This window comes from Salmo salar, chromosome 18 (assembly GCF_965601325.2).
Source record: "Salmo salar chromosome 18, fSalSal1, whole genome shotgun sequence".
Lineage (NCBI taxonomy): Eukaryota > Metazoa > Chordata > Actinopteri > Salmoniformes > Salmonidae > Salmo > Salmo salar.
Window position 1 is genome coordinate 51,308,556 of NC_138308.1, and position 12,070 is coordinate 51,320,625.

Sequence of the window (12,070 nt, forward strand, 5' to 3'; positions counted from 1 at the left end):
CAGTGAGTCTCTAACCCTGTAGATCCAGTGAGTCTCTAACCCTGTAGACACAGTGAGTCTCTAACCCTGTTGACACAGTGAGTCTCTAACCTTATAGACACAGTGCGTCTCTAAACATGTAGATGCAGTGAGCCTCTAACCTTATAGACACAGTGAGTCTCTATCCCTGTAGACACAGTGAGTCTCTAACCCTGTAGACGCAGTGAGTCTCTAACCCTGTAGATGCAGTGAGTCTCTAACCCTAACCTTATAGACGCAGTGAGCCTCTAACCCTGTAGACGCAGTGAGTCTCTAACCCTGTAGACACAGTGAGTCTCTAACCCGAACGTTATAGATGCAGTGTGTCTCTAACCCTAACCTTATAGACGCAGTGAGTCTCTAACCCTAACCTTAAAGACGCAGTGAGTCTCTAACCCTGTAGACACAGTGAGTCTCTAACCCTGTAGATGCAGTGAGTCTCTAACCCTGTAGAAACAGTGAGTCTCTAACCCTGTAGACACAGTGAGTCACTAACCCTGTTGACGCATTGAGTCTAACCCTGTAGACGTAGTGAGTCTCTAACCCTGTAGACGTAGTGAGTCTCTAACCCTGTAGACGCAGTGAGTCTCTAACCCTGTAGACACAGTGAGTCTCTAACCCTAACCTTATAGACGCAGTGAGTCTCTAACCCTGTAGACACAGTGAGTCTCTAACCCTAACGTTATAGACGCAGTGAGTCTCTAACCCTAACCTTATAGACGCAGTGAGTCTCTAACCCTAACCTTATAGACGCAGTGAGTCTCTAACCCTGTAGACACAGTGAGTCTCTAACCCTGTAGACGCAGTGAGTCTCTAACCCTGTAGACGCAGTGAGTCTCTAACCCTGTAGACACAGTGAGTCTCTAACCCTGTAGACACAGTGAGTCTCTAACCCTGTAGACGCAGTGAGTCTCTAACCCTGTAGACGTAGTGAGTCTCTAACCCTGTAGACGTAGTGAGTCTCTAACCCTGTAGTCACAGTGAGTCTCTAACCCTGTAGACGTAGTCAGTCTCTAACCCTGTAGACACAGTGAGTCTCTAACCCTGTAGACGTAGTGAGTCTCTAACCCTGTAGACACAGTGAGTCTCTAACCCTAACCTTATAGACGCAGTGAGTCTCTAACCCTGTAGACAAAGTGAGTCTCTAACCTTATAGACACAGTGAGTCTCTATCCCTGTAGACACAGTGAGTCTCTAACCCTGTAGACACAGTGAGTCTCTAACCCTAACGTTATAGATGCAGTGAGTCTCTAACCCTAACCTTATAGACGCAGTGAGTCTCTAACCCTAACCTTAAAGACGCAGTGAGTCTCTAACCCTGTAGACACAGTGAGTCTCTAACCCTGTAGATGCAGTGAGTCTCTAACCCTGTAGACGCAGTGAGTCTCTAACCCTGTAGACACAGTGAGTCTCTAACCCTGTAGACGCAGTGAGTCTCTAACCCTGTAGACACATTGAGTCTCTAACCCTGTAGACACAGTGAGTCTCTAACCTTATAGACACAGTGAGTCTCTAACCTTATAGACACAGTGGGTCTCTAACCCTAACCTTATAGACGCAGTGAGCCTCTAACCCTGTAGACACAGTGAGTCTCTAACCCTGTAGACACAGTGAGTCTCTAACCCTGTAGACACAGTGTGTAGACACAGTGAGTCTCTAACCCTTAGACGCAGTGAGTCTCTAACCCTGTAGACGCAGTGAGTCTCTAACCCTGTAGACGCAGTGAGTCTCTAACCCTGTAGACGCAGTGAGTCTCTAACGCTGTAGACGCAGTGAGTCTCTAACCCTGTAGACGCAGTGAGTCTCTAACCCTGTAGACGCAGTGAGTCTCTAACCCTGTAGATACAGTGAGTCTCTAACCCTGTAGACACAGTGAGTCTCTAACCCTGTTGACACAGTGAGTCTTTAACCTTATAGACACAGTGCGTCTCTAAACATGTAGATGCAGTGAGCCTCTAACCTTATAGACACAGTGAGTCTCTATCCCTGTAGACACAGTGAGTCTCTAACCCTGTAGACACAGTGAGTCTCTAACCCTGTAGTCACAGTGAGTCTCTAACCCTGTAGACAAAGTGAGTCTCTAACCTTATAGACACAGTGAGTCTCTATCCCTGTAGACACAGTGAGTCTCTAACCCTGTAGACACAGTGAGTCTCTAACCCTAACGTTATAGATGCAGTGAGTCTCTAACCCTAACCTTATAGACGCAGTGAGCCTCTAACCCTGTAGACGCAGTGAGTCTCTAACCCTGTAGACACAGTGAGTCTCTAACCCTAACCTTATAGACGCAGTGAGTCTCTAACCCTGTAGACACAGTGAGTCTCTAACCCTAACGTTATAGACGCAGTGAGTCTCTAACCCTAACCTTATAGACGCAGTGAGTCTCTAACCCTAACCTTATAGACGCAGTGAGTCTCTAACCCTGTAGACACAGTGAGTCTCTAACCCTGTAGACGCAGTGAGTCTCTAACCCTGTAGACGCAGTGAGTCTCTAACCCTGTAGACACAGTGAGTCTCTAACCCTGTAGACACAGTGAGTCTCTAACCCTGTAGACGCAGTGAGTCTCTAACCCTGTAGACGTAGTGAGTCTCTAACCCTGTAGACGTAGTGAGTCTCTAACCCTGTAGTCACAGTGAGTCTCTAACCCTGTAGACGTAGTCAGTCTCTAACCCTGTAGACACAGTGAGTCTCTAACCCTGTAGACGTAGTGAGTCTCTAACCCTGTAGACACAGTGAGTCTCTAACCCTAACCTTATAGACGCAGTGAGTCTCTAACCCTGTAGACAAAGTGAGTCTCTAACCTTATAGACACAGTGAGTCTCTATCCCTGTAGACACAGTGAGTCTCTAACCCTGTAGACACAGTGAGTCTCTAACCCTAACGTTATAGATGCAGTGAGTCTCTAACCCTAACCTTATAGACGCAGTGAGTCTCTAACCCTAACCTTAAAGACGCAGTGAGTCTCTAACCCTGTAGACACAGTGAGTCTCTAACCCTGTAGATGCAGTGAGTCTCTAACCCTGTAGACGCAGTGAGTCTCTAACCCTGTAGACACAGTGAGTCTCTAACCCTGTAGACGCAGTGAGTCTCTAACCCTGTAGACACAGTGAGTCTCTAACCCTGTAGACACAGTGAGTCTCTAACCTTATAGACACAGTGAGTCTCTAACCTTATAGACACAGTGGGTCTCTAACCCTAACCTTATAGACGCAGTGAGCCTCTAACCCTGTAGACACAGTGAGTCTCTAACCCTGTAGACACAGTGAGTCTCTAACCCTGTAGACACAGTGTGTAGACACAGTGAGTCTCTAACCCTTAGACGCAGTGAGTCTCTAACCCTGTAGACGCAGTGAGTCTCTAACCCTGTAGACGCAGTGAGTCTCTAACCCTGTAGACGCAGTGAGTCTCTAACGCTGTAGACGCAGTGAGTCTCTAACCCTGTAGACGCAGTGAGTCTCTAACCCTGTAGACGCAGTGAGTCTCTAACCCTGTAGATACAGTGAGTCTCTAACCCTGTAGACACAGTGAGTCTCTAACCCTGTTGACACAGTGAGTCTTTAACCTTATAGACACAGTGCGTCTCTAAACATGTAGATGCAGTGAGCCTCTAACCTTATAGACACAGTGAGTCTCTATCCCTGTAGACACAGTGAGTCTCTAACCCTGTAGACACAGTGAGTCTCTAACCCTGTAGTCACAGTGAGTCTCTAACCCTGTAGACAAAGTGAGTCTCTAACCTTATAGACACAGTGAGTCTCTATCCCTGTAGACACAGTGAGTCTCTAACCCTGTAGACACAGTGAGTCTCTAACCCTAACGTTATAGATGCAGTGAGTCTCTAACCCTAACCTTATAGACGCAGTGAGCCTCTAACCCTGTAGACGCAGTAAGTCTCTAACCCTGTAGACACAGTGAGTCTCTAACCCTAACGTTATAGACGCAGTGAGTCTCTAACCCTAACCTTATAGACGCAGTGAGTCTCTAACCCTAACCTTATAGACGCAGTGAGTCTCTAACCCTGTAGACACAGTGAGTCTCTAACCCTGTAGACGCAGTGAGTCTCTAACCCTGTAGACGCAGTGAGTCTCTAACCCTGTAGACACAGTGAGTCTCTAACCCTGTAGACACAGTGAGTCTCTAACCCTGTAGTCACAGTGAGTCTCTAACCCTGTAGACGTAGTCAGTCTCTAACCCTGTAGACACATTGAGTCTCTAACCCTGTAGACAAAGTGAGTCTCTAACCTTATAGACACAGTGAGTCTCTATCCCTGTAGACACAGTGAGTCTCTAACCCTGTAGACACAGTGAGTCTCTAACCCTAACGTTATAGATGCAGTGAGTCTCTAACCCTAACCTTATAGACGCAGTGAGTCTCTCACCCTAACCTTAAAGACGCAGTGAGTCTCTAACCCTGTAAACACAGTGAGTCTCTAACCCTGTAGATGCAGTGAGTCTCTAACCCTGTAGACGCAGTGAGTCTCTAACCCTGTAGACGCAGTGAGTCTCTAACCCTGTAGACGCAGTGAGTCTCTAACCCTGTAGACGCAGTGAGTCTCTAACCTTATAGACACAGTGAGTCTCTAACCTTATAGACACAGTGAGTCTCTAACCCTGTAGACACAGTGAGTCTCTAACCCTGTAGACACAGTGAGTCGCTAACACTGTAGACACAGTGAGTCTCTAACCCTGTAGACACAGTGTGTAGACACAGTGAGTCTCTAACCCTGTAGACGCAGTGAGTCTCTAACCCTGTAGACGCAGTGAATCTCTAACCCTGTAGACGCAGTGAGTCTCTAACCCTGTAGACGCAGTGAGTCTCTAACGCTGTAGACGCAGTGAGTCTCTAACCCTGTAGACGCAGTGAGTCTCTAACCCTGTAGACGCAGTGAGTCTCTAACCCTGTAGATCCAGTGAGTCTCTAACCCTGTAGACACAGTGAGTCTCTAACCCTGTTGACACAGTGAGTCTCTAACCTTATAGACACAGTGCGTCTCTAAACATGTAGATGCAGTGAGCCTCTAACCTTATAGACACAGTGAGTCTCTATCCCTGTAGACACAGTGAGTCTCTAACCCTGTAGACGCAGTGAGTCTCTAACCCTGTAGATGCAGTGAGTCTCTAACCCTAACCTTATAGACGCAGTGAGCCTCTAACCCTGTAGACGCAGTGAGTCTCTAACCCTGTAGACACAGTGAGTCTCTAACCCGAACGTTATAGATGCAGTGTGTCTCTAACCCTAACCTTATAGACGCAGTGAGTCTCTAACCCTAACCTTAAAGACGCAGTGAGTCTCTAACCCTGTAGACACAGTGAGTCTCTAACCCTGTAGATGCAGTGAGTCTCTAACCCTGTAGAAACAGTGAGTCTCTAACCCTGTAGACACAGTGAGTCTCTAACCCTGTTGACGCATTGAGTCTAACCCTGTAGACGTAGTGAGTCTCTAACCCTGTAGACGTAGTGAGTCTCTAACCCTGTAGACGCAGTGAGTCTCTAACCCTGTAGACGCAGTGAGTCTCTAACCCTGTAGATACAGTGAGTCTCTAACCCTGTAGACGCAGTGAGTCTCTAACCCTGTAGACACAGTGAGTCTCTAACCCTAACGTTATAGACGCAGTGAGTCTCTAACCCTAACCTTATAGACGCAGTGAGTCTCTAACCCTAACCTTATAGACGCAGTGAGTCTCTAACCCTGTAGACACAGTGAGTCTCTAACCCTGTAGACGCAGTGAGTCTCTAACCCTGTAGACGCAGTGAGTCTCTAACCCTGTAGACACAGTGAGTCTCTAACCCTGTAGACACAGTGAGTCTCTAACCCTGTAGACGCAGTGAGTCTCTAACCCTGTAGATACAGTGAGTCTCTAACCCTGTAGACACAGTGAGTCTCTAACCCTGTTGACACAGTGAGTCTTTAACCTTATAGACACAGTGCGTCTCTAAACATGTAGATGCAGTGAGCCTCTAACCTTATAGACACAGTGAGTCTCTATCCCTGTAGACACAGTGAGTCTCTAACCCCTAACCCTGTAGACGCAGTGAGTCTCTAACCCTGTAGACGCAGTGAGTCTCTAACCCTGTAGATCCAGTGAGTCTCTAACCCTGTAGACACAGTGAGTCTCTAACCCTGTTGACACAGTGAGTCTCTAACCTTATAGACACAGTGCGTCTCTAAACATGTAGATGCAGTGAGCCTCTAACCTTATAGACACAGTGAGTCTCTATCCCTGTAGACACAGTGAGTCTCTAACCCTGTAGACGCACTGAGTCTCTAACCCTGTAGATGCAGTGAGTCTCTAACCCTAACCTTATAGACGCAGTGAGCCTCTAACCCAGTAGACGCAGTGAGTCTCTAACCCTGTAGACACAGTGAGTCTCTAACCCGAACGTTATAGATGCAGTGTGTCTCTAACCCCTAACCTTATAGACGCAGTGAGTCTCTAACCCTAACCTTAAAGACGCAGTGAGTCTCTAACCCTGTAGACACAGTGAGTCTCTAACCCTGTAGATGCAGTGAGTCTCTAACCCTGTAGAAACAGTGAGTCTCTAACCCTGTAGACACAGTGAGTCTCTAACCCTGTTGACGCATTGAGTCTAACCCTGTAGACGTAGTGAGTCTCTAACCCTGTAGACGTAGTGAGTCTCTAACCCTGTAGACGCAGTGAGTCTCTAACCCTGTAGACGCAGTGAGTCTCTAACCCTGTAGATACAGTGAGTCTCTAACCCTGTAGACGCAGTGAGTCTCTAACCCTGTAGACACAGTGAGTCTCTAACCCTAACGTTATAGACGCAGTGAGTCTCTAACCCTAACCTTATAGACGCAGTGAGTCTCTAACCCTAACCTTATAGACGCAGTGAGTCTCTAACCCTGTAGACACAGTGAGTCTCTAACCCTGTAGACGCAGTGAGTCTCTAACCCTGTAGACGCAGTGAGTCTCTAACCCTGTAGACACAGTGAGTCTCTAACCCTGTAGACACAGTGAGTCTCTAACCCTGTAGACGCAGTGAGTCTCTAACCCTGTAGATACAGTGAGTCTCTAACCCTGTAGACACAGTGAGTCTCTAACCCTGTTGACACAGTGAGTCTTTAACCTTATAGACACAGTGCGTCTCTAAACATGTAGATGCAGTGAGCCTCTAACCTTATAGACACAGTGAGTCTCTATCCCTGTAGACACAGTGAGTCTCTAACCCTGTAGACACAGTGAGTCTCTAACCCTGTAGTCACAGTGAGTCTCTAACCCTGTAGACTTAGTCAGTCTCTAACCCTGTAGACACAGTGAGTCTCTAACCCTGTAGACAAAGTGAGTCTCTAACCTTATAGACACAGTGAGTCTCTATCCCTGTAGACACAGTGAGTCTCTAACCCTGTAGACACAGTGAGTCTCTAACCCTAACGTTATAGATGCAGTGAGTCTCTAACCCTAACCTTATAGACGCAGTGAGCCTCTAACCCTGTAGACGCAGTGAGTCTCTAACCCTGTAGACACAGTGAGTCTCTAACCCTAACGTTATAGACGCAGTGAGTCTCTAACCCTAACCTTATAGACGCAGTGAGTCTCTAACCCTAACCTTATAGACGCAGTGAGCCTCTAACCCTGTAGACGCAGTGAGTCTCTAACCCTGTAGACGCAGTGAGTCTCTAACCCTGTAGACACAGTGAGTCTCTAACCCTGTAGACACAGTGAGTCTCTAACCCTGTAGTCACAGTGAGTCTCTAACCCTGTAGACGTAGTCAGTCTCTAACCCTGTAGACACAGTGAGTCTCTAACCCTGTAGACAAAGTGAGTCTCTAACCTTATAGACACAGTGAGTCTCTATCCCTGTAGACACAGTGAGTCTCTAACCCTGTAGACACAGTGATTCTCTAACCCTAACGTTATAGATGCAGTGAGTCTCTAACCCTAACCTTATAGACGCAGTGAGTCTCTAACCCTAACCTTAAAGACGCAGTGAGTCTCTAACCCTGTAGACACAGTGAGTCTCTAACCCTGTAGATGCAGTGAGTCTCTAACCCTGTAGACGCAGTGAGTCTCTAACCCTGTAGACGCAGTGAGTCTCTAACCCTGTAGACGCAGTGAGTCTCTAACCCTGTAGACGCAGTGAGTCTCTAACCTTATAGACACAGTGAGTCTCTAACCTTATAGACACAGTGGGTCTCTAACCCTAACCTTATAGACGCAGTGAGCCTCTAACCCTGTAGACACAGTGAGTCTCTAACCCTGTAGACACAGTGAGTCTCTAACCCTGTAGACACAGTGAGTCGCTAACCCTGTAGACACAGTGAGTCTCTAACCCTGTAGACACAGTGTGTAGACACAGTGAGTCTCTAACCCTGTAGACGCAGTGAGTCTCTAACCCTGTAGACGCAGTGAATCTCTAACCCTGTAGACGCAGTGAGTCTCTAACCCTGTAGACGCAGTGAGTCTCTAACGCTGTAGACGCAGTGAGTCTCTAACCCTGTAGACGCAGTGAGTCTCTAACCCTGTAGACGCAGTGAGTCTCTAACCCTGTAGATCCAGTGAGTCTCTAACCCTGTAGACACAGTGAGTCTCTAACCCTGTTGACACAGTGAGTCTCTAACCTTATAGACACAGTGCGTCTCTAAACATGTAGATGCAGTGAGCCTCTAACCTTATAGACACAGTGAGTCTCTATCCCTGTAGACACAGTGAGTCTCTAACCCTGTAGACGCAGTGAGTCTCTAACCCTGTAGATGCAGTGAGTCTCTAACCCTAACCTTATAGACGCAGTGAGCCTCTAACCCTGTAGACGCAGTGAGTCTCTAACCCGAACGTTATAGATGCAGTGTGTCTCTAACCCTAACCTTATAGACGCAGTGAGTCTCTAACCCTAACCTTAAAGACGCAGTGAGTCTCTAACCCTGTAGACACAGTGAGTCTCTAACCCTGTAGATGCAGTGAGTCTCTAACCCTGTAGACACAGTGAGTCTCTAACCCTGTAGTCACAGTGAGTCTCTAACCCTGTAGACTTAGTCAGTCTCTAACCCTGTAGACACAGTGAGTCTCTAACCCTGTAGACAAAGTGAGTCTCTAACCTTATAGACACAGTGAGTCTCTATCCCTGTAGACACAGTGAGTCTCTAACCCTGTAGACAAAGTGAGTCTCTAACCTTATAGACACAGTGAGTCTCTATCCCTGTAGACACAGTGAGTCTCTAACCCTGTAGATGCAGTGAGTCTCTAACCCTGTAGACACAGTGAGTCTCTAACCCTGTAGTCACAGTGAGTCTCTAACCCTGTAGACTTAGTCAGTCTCTAACCCTGTAGACACAGTGAGTCTCTAACCCTGTAGACAAAGTGAGTCTCTAACCTTATAGACACAGTGAGTCTCTATCCCTGTAGACACAGTGAGTCTCTAACCTTATAGACGCAGTGAGTCTCTAACCCTAACCTTAAAGACGCAGTGAGTCTCTAACCCTGTAGACACAGTGAGTCTCTAACCCTGTAGATGCAGTGAGTCTCTAACCCTGTAGACGCAGTGAGTCTCTAACCCTGTAGACACAGTGAGTCTCTAACCCTGTAGACGCAGTGAGTCTCTAACCCTGTAGACACAGTGAGTCTCTAACCCTGTAGACACAGTGAGTCTCTAACCTTATAGACACAGTGAGTCTCTAACCTTATAGACACAGTGGGTCTCTAACCCTAACCTTATAGACGCAGTGAGCCTCTAACCCTGTAGACACAGTGAGTCTCTAACCCTGTAGACACAGTGAGTCTCTAACCCTGTAGACACAGTGTGTAGACACAGTGAGTCTCTAACCCTTAGACGCAGTGAGTCTCTAACCCTGTAGACGCAGTGAGTCTCTAACCCTGTAGACGCAGTGAGTCTCTAACCCTGTAGACGCAGTGAGTCTCTAACGCTGTAGACGCAGTGAGTCTCTAACCCTGTAGACGCAGTGAGTCTCTAACCCTGTAGACGCAGTGAGTCTCTAACCCTGTAGATACAGTGAGTCTCTAACCCTGTAGACACAGTGAGTCTCTAACCCTGTTGACACAGTGAGTCTTTAACCTTATAGACACAGTGCGTCTCTAAACATGTAGATGCAGTGAGCCTCTAACCTTATAGACACAGTGAGTCTCTATCCCTGTAGACACAGTGAGTCTCTAACCCTGTAGACACAGTGAGTCTCTAACCCTGTAGTCACAGTGAGTCTCTAACCCTGTAGACAAAGTGAGTCTCTAACCTTATAGACACAGTGAGTCTCTATCCCTGTAGACACAGTGAGTCTCTAACCCTGTAGACACAGTGAGTCTCTAACCCTAACGTTATAGATGCAGTGAGTCTCTAACCCTAACCTTATAGACGCAGTGAGCCTCTAACCCTGTAGACGCAGTAAGTCTCTAACCCTGTAGACACAGTGAGTCTCTAACCCTAACGTTATAGACGCAGTGAGTCTCTAACCCTAACCTTATAGACGCAGTGAGTCTCTAACCCTAACCTTATAGACGCAGTGAGTCTCTAACCCTGTAGACACAGTGAGTCTCTAACCCTGTAGACGCAGTGAGTCTCTAACCCTGTAGACGCAGTGAGTCTCTAACCCTGTAGACACAGTGAGTCTCTAACCCTGTAGACACAGTGAGTCTCTAACCCTGTAGTCACAGTGAGTCTCTAACCCTGTAGACGTAGTCAGTCTCTAACCCTGTAGACACATTGAGTCTCTAACCCTGTAGACAAAGTGAGTCTCTAACCTTATAGACACAGTGAGTCTCTATCCCTGTAGACACAGTGAGTCTCTAACCCTGTAGACACAGTGAGTCTCTAACCCTAACGTTATAGATGCAGTGAGTCTCTAACCCTAACCTTATAGACGCAGTGAGTCTCTAACCCTAACCTTAAAGACGCAGTGAGTCTCTAACCCTGTAAACACAGTGAGTCTCTAACCCTGTAGATGCAGTGAGTCTCTAACCCTGTAGACGCAGTGAGTCTCTAACCCTGTAGACGCAGTGAGTCTCTAACCCTGTAGACGCAGTGAGTCTCTAACCCTGTAGACGCAGTGAGTCTCTAACCTTATAGACACAGTGAGTCTCTAACCTTATAGACACAGTGAGTCTCTAACCCTGTAGACACAGTGAGTCTCTAACCCTGTAGACACAGTGAGTCGCTAACACTGTAGACACAGTGAGTCTCTAACCCTGTAGACACAGTGTGTAGACACAGTGAGTCTCTAACCCTGTAGACGCAGTGAGTCTCTAACCCTGTAGACGCAGTGAATCTCTAACCCTGTAGACGCAGTGAGTCTCTAACCCTGTAGACGCAGTGAGTCTCTAACGCTGTAGACGCAGTGAGTCTCTAACCCTGTAGACGCAGTGAGTCTCTAACCCTGTAGACGCAGTGAGTCTCTAACCCTGTAGATCCAGTGAGTCTCTAACCCTGTAGACACAGTGAGTCTCTAACCCTGTTGACACAGTGAGTCTCTAACCTTATAGACACAGTGCGTCTCTAAACATGTAGATGCAGTGAGCCTCTAACCTTATAGACACAGTGAGTCTCTATCCCTGTAGACACAGTGAGTCTCTAACCCTGTAGACGCAGTGAGTCTCTAACCCTGTAGATGCAGTGAGTCTCTAACCCTAACCTTATAGACGCAGTGAGCCTCTAACCCTGTAGACGCAGTGAGTCTCTAACCCTGTAGACACAGTGAGTCTCTAACCCGAACGTTATAGATGCAGTGTGTCTCTAACCCTAACCTTATAGACGCAGTGAGTCTCTAACCCTAACCTTAAAGACGCAGTGAGTCTCTAACCCTGTAGACACAGTGAGTCTCTAACCCTGTAGATGCAGTGAGTCTCTAACCCTGTAGAAACAGTGAGTCTCTAACCCTGTAGACACAGTGAGTCTCTAACCCTGTTGACGCATTGAGTCTAACCCTGTAGACGTAGTGAGTCTCTAACCCTGTAGACGTAGTGAGTCTCTAACCCTGTAGACGCAGTGAGTCTCTAACCCTGTAGACGCAGTGAGTCTCTAACCCTGTAGATACAGTGAGTCTCTAACCCTGTAGACGCAGTGAGTCTCTAACCCTGTAGACACAGTGAG